Raw genomic sequence first — 16,865 nt, 5'->3', positions numbered from 1 at the left:
AGAACCCCTCTTGCTGGTCACTTGGGCACTGCCTGTGTGTGTGTGTGTGTGTATACATACATGTATCCTCCACATGATACATTGGAATAAGATGGCGTTGATTTGGTGCAGATCGGTTGAGCCGCGGATATCGAATCCCGGTGGGGACCCGATATCCGCGGTTTATTTATTATTATTTATTTATTTATTGCATTTATTGACCGCCCCTCTCAGCCCGGTTTAAAGGTTTTGAAAGGAAAAGAAAGTCTTCCCCTTCATAGTTGTTTAGGTTTGCCACTGAAAATGTCCCTGTTCTGACTTACGTACAGATTCAACTTCAGAACAACCCTCTTGCTGGTAACTTGGGCACTGCCTGTATATACACACACACACATACAGGATGTACCCATTCCAACACACACACTTCACTGGGTGGAGCTGAGAGCTCTTTCTCCCTCTCCAAAGCAAGTCCTTCTTGGTTCTCTCTCCTTTTGGGGGGCGCATTCAAGTCTTTCTCCCCTTTCGGTTGAGCCGCGGATATCGAATCCCGGTGGGGTCCCGATATCCGCGGTTTAAAGGTTTTGAAGGGAAAAGAAAGTCTTCCCCTTCATAGTAGTTTTGGTTTGCCACTGAATATGTTCCTTTACAGATTCAACTTCAGAAGAACCCTACAGAACCCCTCTTGCTGGTAACTTGGGCACTGCCTGTATACACACACACACACACACACATATAGGATGTACCCATTCCAACACACACACTTCACTGGGTGGAGCTGAGAGCTCTGTCTCCCTCTCCAAAGCAAGTCCTCCTTGGCTCTCCCCTCCTTTTGGGGGGCGCATTCAAGTCTTCCCTTGAAGCTGTAGCCCCCTCCCCTTTCTCCCCTTTCCAAGAGCCAACCCCCTTAGGCACCCATTTGCTTCCCTTTTCCTTCCTTGTCTCCAGCTCTCTTCTCCTTTTCCCTCCTTGGCACTGCCTTGGCTCCCTTCCCCTCAGCTTCTCCTCCTTCCTGGGGGTCTCCTTGGGTGGGGAGGGCCCTTATCCTTCCTTCCAACCCCCCTTTTTTCCCCCCCAACCTCCCATCCATCCTTCCAAAGAGGCGGAGCGGCGCGTCAAGGCGCACGGCGGAGATTGGCCGAGGGGCCGGGGCTGAAGGCGTCGACTCGAGCGAGGGCTTTGGCTTGGCACGGTGGCTTTGTTTGTAAGCTTTTCCTCCTTCTTTCCCCTCCTTCTCCACCTCCTTCCCTTTCTTTCCCCTTCTCTCTTTCCCGGCCTGGGAGACCCTTCCTCAACTATCCGCACCTTTTGCGCCTCTTTTGCGCCTTGGGATTTGCCTCTAAAGTCTTGTTTTGGTGATATTTTCTTGTTGTTTTGGCACAGAGACCCTTCCCGTCTTCCTTGGCACAAGCAACCCTTCTCCTCCTCTTCTTCTCCTTCCTCCGGACATCTGCAGAGGCGAACTAGAGCTTCCCAAGGTAAGGCTTGGAGCATTTTGGGTCTTGTTTTGGGCACGGCAAAGAGGTGGCTGCTCCGGTTCTTCTTTGGAGAGCAACCAAAACAAACCCAACTGGGTTTTCGTACACGGCTTCTAATGCGTCGGAGCTTTGTGTCTCCAGAAATTTGGGGCAAGATCCTGTTTGGATCCCTCCTAGAAGAAGAACATCTCCTTTGACACCAACCCATAAGCCTTAGACGCCTTCCAAGACCTTCTTTGAGGCTCTCCAACCCTTGCCAACTTCCACATCCTCCTATAGATATATTAAAAGGGAAACAACACGCTGTCCGTTGTCCTCACCGAGATATTTTTCTGTCCGTTGTCCTCGGCGAGATATTTTTCTGTTCGTTGTCCTCGCCGAGATATTTTTCTGTCCGTTGTCCTCGCCGAGATATTTTCCTTTCCTTGACCATTTGGACACTCTTCCCAACTCCCAAGCTGGTCCTTTCCCCCCGTTTCCACCCGGGACTTCTGGATTCCACCCTGGAATGGAACCGACCAGCTTTGGAGAAACTTGGTTTGGGTTGTCGTGACTTTTCCGGGCTGTATTCCATTGTTCCAGCAGCATTCTCTTCTGACGTTCTGCCTGCATCTATGTCAGGCGCCCTCAGAAGTTGTGAGGTCAGTCCAGCTAGAGCCCTCAATGGTTGTGAGATCGGGGCCAGTTTATCACCTCCCAACAAATGATTCCCCCCTGGCAGTAAGAAGCCAGACCTTGAAACGGCTAGGCCATTAAATACTTAGGTTGTTGTGGGTTTTCCGAGCGATCTGGGCATGTTCCGGAAGCATTCTCTCCTGACTTTTCGCATGCATCTACGGCAGGGGCCCTCAGAAATTGCGAGGTCAGTCCAGCTAGAGCCCTCAATAGTTGTGAGATCGGGGCCAGTTCATCACCTCCCAACAAAGGATTCCCCCAGGCAGTAAGAAGCCAGACTTTGAAATTGCTAGGCCATTAATGCTTAGGTTGTGAGTTTTTCGGGCTGTCTCGCCATATTTCAGAAGTATTATCTCCCGATATTTTGCCTACATCTATGGTAGGTAGTTTCAGAAGTTGTAGGGTCAGGGACAGCTCATCACCTCCCAATAAAGGATTCCCCCAGGCAGTAAGAAGCCAGACTTTGAAACTGCTAGGCCATTAAATGCTTCAGTTGTTGTGCATTTTCTGGGCTGTCTGGTCATGTTTGAGAAGCATTCTCTCCTGATGTTTTGCCTGCATCTACGGCAGGCATCCTCAGAAGTTGTGAGGTCGGGGCTAGCTCATCACCTCCCAACAAAGGATTCCCCCAGCCAGTAAGAAGCCAGAGCTTGAAACTGCTAGGCCATTAAATGCTTGAGTTGTGTGTTTTCTCGACTGTCTTGGGTTGTTGTGAGTTTTCTTTGCTATCTGGCCATGTATGAGAAGCATTCTCTCCTGACGTTTTGCCTGCATCTATAGCAGGCAGCCTCAGAAGTTGTGGGGTCAGTCCAGCTCATCATGTCCCAACAAAGGATTCCCCCAGCCAGTAAGAAGCCAGGCCTTGAAACTGCTAGGGCAATAAATGCTCGGGTTGCTGTGTTTTCTGGGCAGTCTCGCCATGTTCCAGAAGTATTATCACCCAATGTTTTGCCTATATCTGTGGCACACATCCTCAGAAGTTGTGAGGTTAGGGCCAGCTCATCACCTCCCAACAAAGGATTCCCCCAGGCAGTAAGAAGCCAGACCTCAAAACTGCTAGGCCATTAAATGTTTGAGTTGATGTTTGTTTTCTTGGCAATCTCGCCATGTTCCAGAAGTATTATCTCCTGATAATTTGCCTGCATCTATGGCAGGCAGCCTCAGAAGTTGTGAGGTCAGGGTCAGCTCATCACCTCCCAACAAAGGATTCCCACAGGCAGTGAGAAACCAGAGCTTGACTGCTAGGCCATTAAATGCTTGAGTTGTTGTGCATTTTCTGGGCTGTCTCGGGTTGTTGTGAGTTTTCTTTGCTATCTGGCTATTGTTCCAGAAGCATTCTCTCCTGACATTTCACCCACATCTATGGCAGGCACCCTCAGAGGATGTGAGGTCGGGGCCAGGTAATCACCTCCCAACAAAGGATTCCCCAGGCAGATGCGGGCAAAACATCAGGAGATAATGCTTCTGGAACATGGCTATATAGTTTAGAAAACTCTCAGCAACCCACTCACCATGAATACTAACATTGGACGCAGACCTGTTTCCAGGATAAATTGGAACCTTTGTGAATGTTGCGAATGTTGCCAGTGGCCACTGTGATTAGCACTGAATAGCCTTGCAGCTTCAAAGCCTGGCTGCTTCCTGCCTGGGGGAAGCAAACAGGCAAGAGTTCTTTGTCCCACCCTGGACATCATTCCACAGATATATAAACCCCACTTGCCTAGTTGCCAACAGACCTCCCAACCTCTGAGAATGGCCTGTGGTAGATGCAGGCGAAACATCAGGAGAGAATGCTTCTGTAACATGGCCAGACAGCCCATAAAACTCACAACAACCCAACAACAACAATGTTTGGGAATGTATTCTCCATATGATACATTGGAATAAGATGGCGTTGATTCGGAGCTGATCGGTTGAGCCGCGGATATCGAATCCCAGTGGGGTCCCGGTATCCGCGGTTTAAAGGTTTTGCAGGGAAAGGAAAGTCTTCCTTTTCATAGTAGATCCGTTTTGTCCCACTTTGGAGTCCTTCGGAGCCGATTGGTTGATTCGTGGATATTGAATCCAGGTGGGGTCTTGGTATCTGCGGTTTAAAGGTTTTGAAGGGAAGGTGTTGATTCGGAGCCAATCGGTTGAGCTGCAGATATCGAATCCCAGTGGGGTCCCGGTATCCGTGGTTTAAAGATTTTGACGAGAAAGGAAAGTCTTCCTCTTCATAGTAGTTTTGATTTGCCCCACTTTGAATAAATTCCTTCGGAACCGATCGGTTGAGTTGCGGATATTGAATCCCGGTGAGGACCCGGTATCCGCGGTTTAAAGGTTTTGAAAACAAAGGAAAGTCTTCCTCTTCATAGTAGTTTTGGTTTGCCCCACTTTGAATAAAGTCCTTCGGAGTCAATCAGTTGAGCCGTGGATATCGAATCCTGGTGGGGTCCCGGTATCCGCGGTTTAAAGGTTTTGAAGGGAAAGGAAAGTCTTCGTAGTAGTAGTTTTGGTTTGCCCCACTTTGAATCAAGTCCTTCGGAGCCAATTGGTTGAGCCGCGGATATCGAATCCCGGTGGGGTCCCGGTATCCACGGTTTAAAGGTTTTGAAGGGAAAGGAAAGTCTTCTTCTTCATAGTAGTTTTGGTGTGCCCCACTTTGATCAAATTCCTTCGGAACCGATCAGTTGAGCTGTGGATATCGAATCCTGGTGGGGTCCCGGTATCCGCGGTTTGAAGGTTTTGAAGGGAAAGGAAAGTCTTCGTAGTAGTAGTTTTGGTTTGCCCCACTTTGAATCAAGTCCTTCGGAGCCAATCGGTAGAGCTGCGGATATCGAATCCCGGTGGGATCCCGGTATCCGCGGTCTAAAGGTTTTGAAGGGTAAGGAACGTCTTCCTCTTCATATTAGTTTTGGTTTGCCCCACTTTGAATAAATTCCTTCGGAACTGATCGGTTGAGCCACGGATATCGAATCCCGGTGGGGTCCCGATATCCGCGGTTTAAAGGTTTTGAAGGGAAAGGAACGTCTTCCTCTTCATAGTAGTTTTGGTTTACCCCTCTTTGAATAAAGTCCTTCGGAGCCGATTGGCTGATTCGTGGATATCAAATCCAGGCGGGGTCTTGGTATCTGCGGTTTAAAGGTTTTGAAGGGAAGGTGTTGATACGGAGCCAATCGGTTGAGCTGCAGATATCGAATCCTGGTGGGGTCCCGATATCCGCGGTTTAAAGGTTTTGAAGGGAAAGGAAAGTCTTCCTCTTCATAGTAGTTTGGTTTGCCCCACTTTGAATAAATTCTTTCAGAACCAATCGATTGAGCCGCGGATATCGAATCCCGGTGAGGTCCCGATATCCGCGGTTTAAAGGATTTGAAGGGAAAGGAACGTCTTCCCCTTCATAGTAGTTTTGGTTTGCTCCACTTTGAATAAAGTCATACATAGTATGACTATGGAATAATATTCATTCACAATCAAAACCCTCCTGGCAGATGGCCATCCACAACAACCCAGTGATTCTAGCCATGAAAGCCTTCAACAAGACATTGAATCTTGTATTTTCCTTCAGATTTATCCCCCCCCCCCTTCTTGAAGGTCTTTGTCCCTTCAAAGGCATAGATGTGGAGCTTTGGTCCCGATTTGGGTTGTTTTCCTGCCCCAAACTTCCCAAGGAAGGAAGCCGAAGAGCCTCGGATTTGGAGTCCTTGCGCCTTCCGTTGCTTCTTTGCCTGCCTTTCCAAAACAAAGCAGCCAGGGATCTCGGAAGGGACTTCATTGCCTCCTCTTTCTCCGCGTCAGCTGATCGAAGACGGGAAAAGAGAAATGTCCCCCTCCCCAAAAAAGCAGAAAGTCTGTTGGCGCAGCACTTCTTTTGTATGCGAGCCCGGAGAGGGGTTTGCTGCTGGACTCCCCTCCCGTGGCAGGGAAATCTATATCCCTAATATGCAAAAAAGCTCTTGTTTGGAAACAGTCGAGGGCAGCCAAAACTCACACAGCTGGGGAGGCTTTTGCAATGGAGCCGGGGAAAGGGGGAGGAGAGAGAGACGGAAAGAAGCAAAGGGGAATGGAGAGCTGGTTTGGGGGCCAAGGTTGCTCCGACGGGACCTCTCCAACAGCCGGGAATTTTGGATGGGAAAGTTGGATCCGTTCAGCAGAAAGCGAGATAGCAGTTAGTCTTGTATAATTAATGTTATTAAAATTATTATTTTATTATGATTCAATAATTAATGGTATTGTTTCAATCTATTGTGTGTTTATGGTTTTATAGGGTTGTTATTTTGTGATATTGCGACATCGAATTGTTGCTCTGAGTCCGCCCCCCCCCCCATTTGGAGGTTGAGAAGGCCAGGGTAGAAATGTTGTAAATAAATAAATAAATAAAGGAAAAAGATGGCGTTGTTTCGGAGCCGATCGGTTGAGCCGCGGATATCGAATCCCAGTGGGTTCCCGGTATCCACGGTTTAAAGGTTTTGAAGGGAAAGGAAAGTCTTCCTCTTCATAGTAGTTTTGGTTTGCCCCACTTTGAATAAAGTCCTTCGCAGCCGATGGGTTGAGTCACGGATATCGAATCCTGGTGGGGTCCCGATATCCACGGTTTAAAGGTTTGGAAGGGAAAGGGAAGTCTTCATATTATTTTTGGTTTACCCCACTTCGAATAAAGTCCTTCGGAGCTGATCGGTTGAGCCGCAGATATCGAATCCCGGTGGGGTCCTGGTATCTGCGGTTTAAAGGTTTTGAAGAGAAGGCGTTGATTCGGAGCCAATTGGTTGAGCCACGGATATCGAATCCCGGTGGGTTCCCGGTATTCGCAGTTTAAAGGTTTTGAAGGGGAAGTCTTCCTCTTCATAGTAGTTTTGTTTTGCCCCACTTTGAATAGTCCTTTAGCACCGATCAGTTGCGGCGTGGATATCGAATCCCGGTGGGGTCCTGGTATCTGTGGTTGAAAGGTTTTGAAGGGAAAGGAAAGTCTTCCTCTTCATAGTATATTAGTTTTGGTTTGCCCCACTTTAAATAGAGTCCTTCAGAGCCAATCGGTTGAGTCACGGATATTGAATCCAGGTGGGGTCCTGGTATCTGCGGTTTAAAGGTTTTGAAGGGAAGGTGTTGATTCAACCTACTGCCAATTGGTTGAGCCACGGATATCGAATCCCAGTGGGGTCCTGGTATCCGCGGTTTAAAGGTTTTGAAGGGAAAGTCTTCCTCTTCATAGTAGTTTTGGTTTGCCCCACTTTGAATACTCCTTTGGCACCGATCGGTTGCGCTGTGGATATCGAATCCCGGCGGGGTCCCGCTATCCGCGGTTTAAAGATTTTGAAGGGAAAGTAAAGTCTTCCTCTTCATAGTAGTTTTGGTTTGCCCCACTTTGAACAAAGTCCTTCGGAACCGATCATTGTAAATAAATTATAATTCATAATAATATTATATTAATTGATAATATAAATTATAATTCATAATTATTTTATATTAATTGATAATATATTAATTATAATATAACATTATAATTAATAATTATAATTAGATGTTGTAAATAAATTATAATTAGTAATTATTTTATATTAATTGATATATTAATTATAATATAATATTATAATTAATAATTGTAATTAAATGTAAATAAATTATCATTAATAATAATATTATATCAATTGATAATAATATAATATTAATTATAACATAATAATTAATAATTGTAATTAAATGTTGTAAATAAATTATCATTAATAATAACATTATATTAATTGATAATATTATATTAATTATAATCAAATGTTGTAAATAAATTATCTGTAATAATAATATTATATTAATTGATATTATATTAATTATATTATAATAGTGAATAATTATAATTAAATGTTGTAAATAAATTACCATTAATAATAATATTATATTAATTGATAATATTATATTAATTATAATATGATATTATAATTCATAATTATAATTAAATGTTGTGAATAAATTATCATTAATAATAATATTATATTAATTGATAATATATTAATTATAATATTATAAATAATAATTATAATTAAATGTGGTGAATAAATTATCATTAATAATATTATATTAATTGATAATATATTAATTATAATATAATTCATAATTATAATTAAATGTTTTAAATAAATCATAATTAATAATAATATATTAATTGTTTATAATATTATATTAATCATAATATATTATAATTCATAATTATAATTAAATGTAAATAAATTATCATTAATAATAATATTATATTAATTGATAATAATATTATATTAATTATAATATAATATAATTCATAATTATAATTAAATGTTGTAAATAAATTATAATTAATCATTACAATAGCAATAATAATAATATAGACTGTCCGTTAACCAAACAACTGGTCCAAAAATTAGAAGAAAAATAATATTTTATATCAAAATTATAATAAAAACAGTAAAATGTTGTTTTTAATATAGCAGAACTGGATTACATTAGGTTGGAATGAGTGTATTTCAATGTAAATATCGAGCCAAGAGAGAGTTTATGCGTAAAGTATTAATTACGACTATTTTTCATAGTAACTCCCAAGCAACCAGAAAACCCATTGATCCGGCATTTATCCTCATGGGTTCCGGTTAACTGAGAACCTCCTGTAATAGCCATGTATGATCAAGTAGAGTTTATGGCAGGCATGGGCCAACTTTGGCCCTCCAGGTGCTTTGGACTGCAATTCCCACCATTCCTAACAGTCGGTAGTACTTCTAAGGGGCCGAAAAGTGCGAGACCCCCCGAAGTGTCCCGCTCCGAAGGGCACGGCGTCGGCAACAAAGGCCCCTGTGTGTGTCGCCGCGCGGTCTGTTTTCTTTGGCCCCCGCCTGTCTTCTTTTCCTGGCCGAGCGCCCGCTTTCCTCGGTGGCCTGTGCGAAAGGGGGACGGGCGGCGTTTTCCGAGCGAGTGTCGAAATGCGAGCATGCCAGTCTTTTGGGTGCCAACGGAATAACGCCGCTGCTGCCCACTTGCAGAAGGTGCCAGGCAATCTTAGTGCAGCTGAATGTTTGCATCCAATCTGGAGAAGGCTCCAATCTCTTGCCATGCAGGAAGACAGCATCCAAACCCACCAGACAGATGACCATCCAGCCTCTGAGAGACCCCTAAGAGGTCATCTAGTCCAACCTCTTATCATGCAAGAAGACACCATCCAAACCCTTCTGACAGATGACAATCCAGCCTCTGAATCTTGGAAAAGAACCCTAAGAGGTCATCTAGTCCAATCTCTTGCCATGCAGGAAGACACCATCCAAACCCTTCTGACAGATGACAATCCAGCCTCTGAATCTTGGAAAAGAACCCTAAGAGGTCATCTAGTCCAATCTCTTACCATGCAAGAAGACACCATCCAAACCCACCAGACAGATGACAATCCAGCCTCTGAATCTTGGAAAAGAACCCTAAGAGGTCATCCAGTCCAACCTCTTATCAAGCAAGAAGACACAATTCAAACCCTCTCAATAGATGACCATCCAGCCTCTGAGAGACCTCTAAGAGGCCATCCAGTCCTACCTCTTGCCATGCAGGAAGACACTATCCAAACCCTCTCGATAGACGACCATCCAGCCTCTGGAGGTCATCCAGTCCAACCTCTTATCATGCAGGAGGACACCATCCAAACCCTCCCAACAGATGACCATCCAGCCTCTGAAACTTGAAAGAGACGCCCAAGAGGTCATCCAGTCCAACCTTTCGCCATGCAAGAAGACACCATCCAAACCTTCCCAACAGATGGCCATCCAGTCTCTGAATCTTAGCGATCCCTAAGAGGTAATCTAGTCCAACCTCTTATCACACAGGAAGACACCATCCAAACCCTCCCGAGAGATGACCATCTAGCCTCTGAATCATAGAATCCTCAACTTGGAAGAGACCTTTAAGAGATCATCTAGTCCAACCTCTTGCCATGCAAGAAGACACCATCCAAATCCACCCAACAGATGACCATCCAGCCTCTGAGAGACCCCGAAGAGGTCATCCAGTCCAACCTTTTGCCATGCAGGAAGACACTATCCAAACCCTCCCGACAGATGACCATCTAGCCTCTGAATCTTGGAAGAGAACCCTAAGAGGTCATCTAGTCCAATCTCTTGCCATGCAGGAAGACACCATCCAAACCCTCTTGATAGTTGACCATCCAACCTCTGAATCTTAGAGATCCCTAAGAGGTCATCTGGTCCAATCTCTTAACATGCAAGAAGATACCATCCAAACCCTCTCAATAGATGATCATCCAGCCTCTGAGAGACCCCTAAGAGGTCATCCAGTCCAACCTCTTGCCATGTAAGAAGACACCATCCAAACCATCTCAACGGATGACCATCCAGCCTCTGAATCTTGGAGGAGACCCCCAAGAGGTCATCCAGTCCAACCTCTTACAGATGACCATCCAGCCTCTGAATCTTAGAGCTCCCTAAGAGGTCATCCAAACTCTGATCATGCAGGAAGACACCATCCAAACCCACCAGACAGATGATCATCCAGCCTCTGAATCTTAGAGACCCCTAAGAAGTCTTCTAGTCCTCTTACCATGCAAGAAGACACCATCCAAACCCTCCTGACAGACTACTGTCCACCTCTGAGAGACCCCTAAGAGGTCATCCAGTCTAACCTCTTGCCATGCAGGAAGACACCATCCAAACTTTCCTGACAGATGACCATCCAGCCTCTGAGAGACCCCTAAGAGGTCATCCAGTCCAATCTCTTACCATGGAAGAAGACACCATCCAAACCCTCCCAACAGATGACTGTCCACCTCTGAGAGACCCCTAAGAGGTCATCCAGTCCAACCTCTTGCCATGCAGGAAGACACCATCCAAACTCTCCCGACAGATGACCATCCAGCCTCTGAGAGACCCCTAAGAGGTCATCCAGTCCAATCTCTTACCATGCAAGAAGACACCATCCAAAACCTCCCAACAGATGACCATCCAGCCTCTGAATCTTGGAAGAGACCCCCTAAGAGGTCATCCAGTCCAACCTCTTATCATGCAGGAAGACACCATGCAAACCCTCCCGACAGATGGCCATAATAGAATCCTAGAGTTGGAAGAGACCCCTAAGAGGTCATCCAGTCCTCTCATCCAGTCCACCTCATGCCATGCAGTTTAATAGAATAATAATAATAATAATAATAATAATAATAATAATATACAGTAAAATAATTATAAATAATATAAAATCACAATATATTGCCATAATATAATAATATATCTGTAATAATATGTGAATATAATAATAATATGATAATAATATCTATAATAATATAAAATAATAGCAACAATAATAATACCATAAATAATAACAATATTGCCATAATATTATAATAATAACAACATATCAATAATAATAATAATAATAATAATATATTATTATTATTATTATTATTATTATTATTATACTATAGGATAATAATAAGATAATAATAATATAAAATAACAATACTGCCATAATAAAATAATAATATATCTATAATAATATATGATTATAATCAGATATAATAATAATAATATATAATAATACAGTAAAATAATTATAAATAATATAAAATCACAATATTGCCATAATATAGTAATATATCTGTATAATATGTGAGTATAATAATAATAATATCTATACTAATAATAGCACTATAAAATAAAATAATATAAAATAATAACAATAATAATACTGTAAAATAATAATAATATAAAATAATAACAATATTGCTGCAATAATATATCTATATAATAATATACTTATTATGGTTATAATATAGGATAACAATAGTATAATAATATATAATAATAATACAGTAAAATAATTATAAATAATATAAAATAACAACATTGCCATAATATAATAATATATCTGTAATAATATGTGAGTGTAATAATAATAATATCTATACTAATAATAGCACTATAAAATAAAATAATATAAAATAATAACAATAATAATACTGTAAAATAATAATAATATAAAATAATAATAATATTGCTGCAATAATATATCTATATAATAATATATTATGATTATAATATAGGATAACAATGGTATAATAATAATAATAATAATAGTAAAATAATTATAAATAATATAAAATAACAATATTGCCATAATATAATAATATATATAAATAAAATAATTGATAATAATATTATAATAATATATAATAATAAATAAAATAATAGTAGTAATACTGTAAATAATAATAATAATAATAATAATAATCCTTTCTTGAAAAATTGGGGCATGAACCCAAGGCCCTCCAAATCCAAGTCATTCCTATTTGGTTGTACTTTTGAACTAAAAGACCACAGAAAAAAAACAAAACAAAGGGAGCTGTGTTTTGGGGCAGAAGAAAATCCCCAAAGGCCCGACTCGTGTACTCTATTTATTAGGCCAACTTGTGTGGGGATTACTGAGTTCTCATAGTTTTTGGGAACTAGGGCTTGCATATGACCCCTTTCCTCACAACGGCTCCGTCAGATGGATACCACGTCCAGGAGTGAGATGTACTTTTGCAGGAAGAGGTTGGACTAGATGCCCTTTGGGGATCCCTTCTAATATTAAGATTCTATCAGAGGCTGTGTGTTCATCTGTCGGGAGTGCTTTGATGGTGTCTTCTTTTATGGCAGAAAGGGGTTGGACTAGATGCCCTTTGGAGATCCCTTCCAATATTAAGATTCTATCAGAGGTTGTGTGGTCATCTGTCGGGAGCGCTTTGATGGTGTCTTATGGCAGAAGGGGTTGGACTAGATGACCTTTTGGGGTCACTTCTAACTCTATATCAGAGGCTGTGTGGTCATCTGTCGGAAGGGCTTTGATGGTGTCGTGTCTTATGGCAGAAGGGGGTTGGACTAGATGACCTTTTGGGGTCCCTTCCAACTCCATCAGAGGCTGTGTGGTCATATATCGGGAGGGCTTTGATGGTGTCTTCTTTCATGGCAGAAAGAGGTTGGACTAGATGACCTTTTGGGGTCCCTTCCAACTCTGTGTGGTCATCTGTTGGGAGGGCTTTGACTGTGTCTTCATGGCAGAAAGGGGTTGGACTAGATGCCCTTTGGGGATCCCTTCCAATATTAGGATTCTATCAGAGCTGCCTGGCCATCTGTTGGGAGGGCTTTGATGGTGTCTTCTTTCATGGCAGAATGAGGTTGGACTAGATGACCTTTTGGGGTCCCTTCCAACTCTGTGTGGTCATCTGTTGGGAGGGCTTTGACTGTGTCTTCATGGCAGAAGGGGTTGGACTAGATGCCCTTTGGGGGTCCCTACCAGTGGAGTTTCTTTCTCTGGAGGTTTTGAACTGAGACTGGATGGCCATCTGTTGGGAGTGCTTTGACTGTGTCTTCCTTCATGGCAGAATGGGGTTGGACTAGATACCCTTTGGGGATCCCTTCCAATATTAGGATTCTATCAGAGGCTGCCTGGCCATCTCTTGGGAGGGCTTTGATGGTGTCCTCCCTTATGGCAGAAAGGGGTTGGACTAGATGCCCTTTGGGGATCCCTTCCAATATTAGGATTCTATCAGAGGCTGTGTGGCCATCTGCCGGGAGGGCTTTGACTGTGCCATCCTTCATGGCAGAATGGGGTTGGACTAGATACCCTTTGGGGGTCCTTTCCAGTGGAATATTTTTCTCTTGAGGTTTTGAACTGAGGCTGGATGGCCATCTGTCGGGAGTGTTTTGAGTGTGTTTTCCTTCATGGCAGAATAGGGTTGGACTAGATGCCCTTTGGGAGTCCCCTCCAACTCTAGCAAAGGATAGACTGCTTGGGAGACCACTGAAATCCCACTTCTTTAGAATCCGCCTATATATATATATATATATATATATATATATATTGGTCATAGATTAAATCCCACTGGTTTGTGACTCATCCGTTTACTGGCTTTCGTATTCATATATATATATATATATATATATATATATATCTGCATGCAAACAGCCCTGACTTCTCATCACCCTTGGGACCAGGATGCTAAAAAGTGAATTAATCAGCCTTCAGGCTCAAAAGCCTTTCCTTTCCCACAATTGAGTGCCTTGGACTACCATTCCCATCATCCCCAGATCATCCTCTTAAAAGTTTCAGACTACATAAGACTGCGGAGTTTGGCCAAAGTTCCAAATTAACATGGGTTTTCATGCTATAAGGCTATTATTATTATTATTATTATTATTAGTGAATTATTATTATTATTATTATTATTAATAATAATAATAATAAAGTTCGGACTGCATCCCGGAACGGATTCGCCAATTTCCTCCATAGAGATTGCTTTCCGTGAGAGCCGCCCTGAGGCCTCTTTCCCAAACGCAGGAAGTCCGGGGAGCAAAGTTTGCTGCGGTTCCCGGAACAGCTGTGTGCAAAAGATGCCTTTGCTGCAGATGGATGTTTCCAAAGTCACTCTGCGTCTTAAGGAAGGCGGCCCTTTGACCCCTCGGCGGCCTTCCCACGAACCTCCGCCCGTCCCCAAGGGCTTGGCTTCTCCGAAAGCATCGTCTTTGGGGGATAAACACTCCAAAAAATCCCGTACGATTAAGGCATTCGGATGCTTCTCGAGTTTGAGATTGCTGTGTTCTGGTCGCTGTCCCTAAAATGTACTATTTGAGCATTATATGCAGATCTGCACTGTAGAATTAATCTAGTTTAGCAGTACTTTGGAGCAAGCTATGAGTCGTGGCTGGTCTCTCCTGGCTGTGCGGCTTGATAGATAGATGGATAGATAGATAGATAGAGAAATCAATGGTAATTTTGACAGTATCGATTGTTTTTAAGTGCAGGCCAAGGTCTTGAGGTACTGTACCCAGTGTGCCGATCACCACTGGGACCACCACTGGGCCTGTGTGATGTATCGGCGAACAATACATGCAGATCCGAGTAGGATGGTTTTTTACATCTGATAGGTGGTGATTTGGTCTGCACCAATTGTTTTTAAGTGTAGGCCAAGGTCTTGAGGTACTGCACCCAGTGTGGCGATCACCACTGGGACCGCCACTGGGACTGTGTGATGTATTGGCGAAAAATACGTGCAGATGGCCTCTTGCAGCTGATAGGTGGTGATTTTGTCAGTATCGATTCTTCTTAAGTGCAGGCCAAGGTCTTGAGGTACTGCACCCAGTGTGCCGATCACCATTGGGACCGCCACTGGGACTGTGTGATGTATCGGCGAATAATGCATACAGATCTAAGTAGTGTGGCCGTTTGCAGCTGACAGATGGTAATGTTGTCAGTACCGATTGTTTTTAAGTGCAGGCCAAGTTCTTGAGGAACTGCACCCAGTGTGCCGATCACCACAAGGACCACCCCTGGGACTGTGTGATGTATCAGCAAATAATACATGCAGATCCGAGTAGGATGGCCTTTTACAGCTGATAGGTGGTGGTTTGGTCTGCACCAATTGTTTTTAAGTGCAGGCCAAGGTCTTGAGGTACTGCACCCAGTGTGCCGATCACCGCTGGGACCACCCCTGGGACTGTGTGATGTATCGGTGAATAATACGTGCAGATCCAAGTAGGATGGCCTTTTACAGCTGATAGGTGATGATTTGGTCTGCACAAATTGTTTTTAAGTGCAGGCCAAGGTCTTGAGGTACTGCACCCAGTGTGCCGATCACCACTGGGACCACCTCTGGGACTGTGCGATGTATCGGCAAATAATGCATGCAGATCCAAGTAGGGTGTCCATTTGCAGCTGACAGCTGGTAATTTTGTCAGTACCGATTGTTTTTAAGTGCAGGCCAAGGTCTTGAAGTACTGCAGCCAGTGTGCCGATCACCACTGGGACCACCACTGGGACTGTATTGGCGAATAATTGCGGTCCAATAAAATATTTGTCTTTACCGTACAATCCCTCTAATCTACAAATGCCTGATTCCATAGCCAAAATGGAACTGTAGAGGAGAGTCTACTGAACAAGCCAGTACCTGCCACAAACCAGTACTGCCATCTGTTGAGGAGTTACAAAGGTGGAGGCGTTACTTTTCATTCAACCCTCCAAAATGGAACTGTAGAGGAGAGTCTACTGAACAAGCCAGTACCTGCCGCATATGAGTACTGCCACTTGTTGAGGAGTTACAAAGGTGGAGGCATTGCTTTTCATTCAACCTTCCAAAATGGAACTGTAGAGGAGAGTCTACTAAACAAGCCAGTAATTGCCACATACCAGTATGGCCATCTGTTGAGGAGTTACAAAGGTGGAGGCATTACTTTTCATTCAACCCTCCAAAATGCAACTGTAGAGGAGAGTCTACTGAACAAGCCAGTACCTGCTGCATACCAGTACTGCCATCTGTTGAGGAGTTACAAAGGTGGAGGCATTATTTTTCATTCAACCTTCCAAAATAGTACTGTAGAGGAGAGTCTACTGAACAAGCCAGTACTTGCAGCATACCAGTACCGCCATCTGTTGAGGAGATACATAGGTGGAGGCATTACTTTTCATTCAACCCTCCAAAATGGAACTGTAAAGGAGAGTCTACTGAACAAGCCAGTACCTGCTGCATACCAGTACTGCCACCTGTTGAGGAGTTACAAAGGTGGAGGCATTACTTTTCATTCAACCCTCGTAGGAGCAGGTGTAACAAGGGAGTAGTATGCTCCCTGTACCCAGTTCCTGTGAGCAACTTGACTGCCGAGCGCTGGACAAGCTGGAGCTTCCGGGCAGTCTTCAGAGGCAGCCCCATGTAGAGTGTGTTGCAGTAGTCTATTCGGGATGTAACAGAGCGTGGACCACCGTATGTCTTTGCAGAGGCCT

General features: G+C 43.2%; 1 protein-coding gene across 3 annotated transcripts in view; it reads left to right on the top strand.

The window, feature by feature from the left end:
* The first annotated feature begins 766 nt into the window (after nt 1-766).
* The window catches only part of SEMA6C (semaphorin 6C), a 96,065-nt gene continuing 79,966 nt past the window's right edge, over nt 767-16,865 (top strand). For 2 of the 3 annotated variants that reach the window (XM_060758042.2, XM_060758041.2), the window contains exons 1-2: nt 768-1,180; nt 1,360-1,454. The gene's annotated coding sequence lies outside the window, so the exon portion shown is untranslated. Of the gene's footprint in view, nt 1,181-1,359; nt 1,455-16,865 lie in introns of all 3 variants that reach the window. The other variant, XM_060758040.2, reaches the window with a different exon arrangement.

Source organism: Anolis sagrei, chromosome 12 (assembly GCF_037176765.1).
Source record: "Anolis sagrei isolate rAnoSag1 chromosome 12, rAnoSag1.mat, whole genome shotgun sequence".
Classification (NCBI taxonomy): Eukaryota; Metazoa; Chordata; class Lepidosauria; order Squamata; family Dactyloidae; genus Anolis; species Anolis sagrei.
The sequence above is the reverse complement of the archived record's forward strand: the minus strand, read 5'-3'. Positions and strand labels throughout refer to the sequence as shown.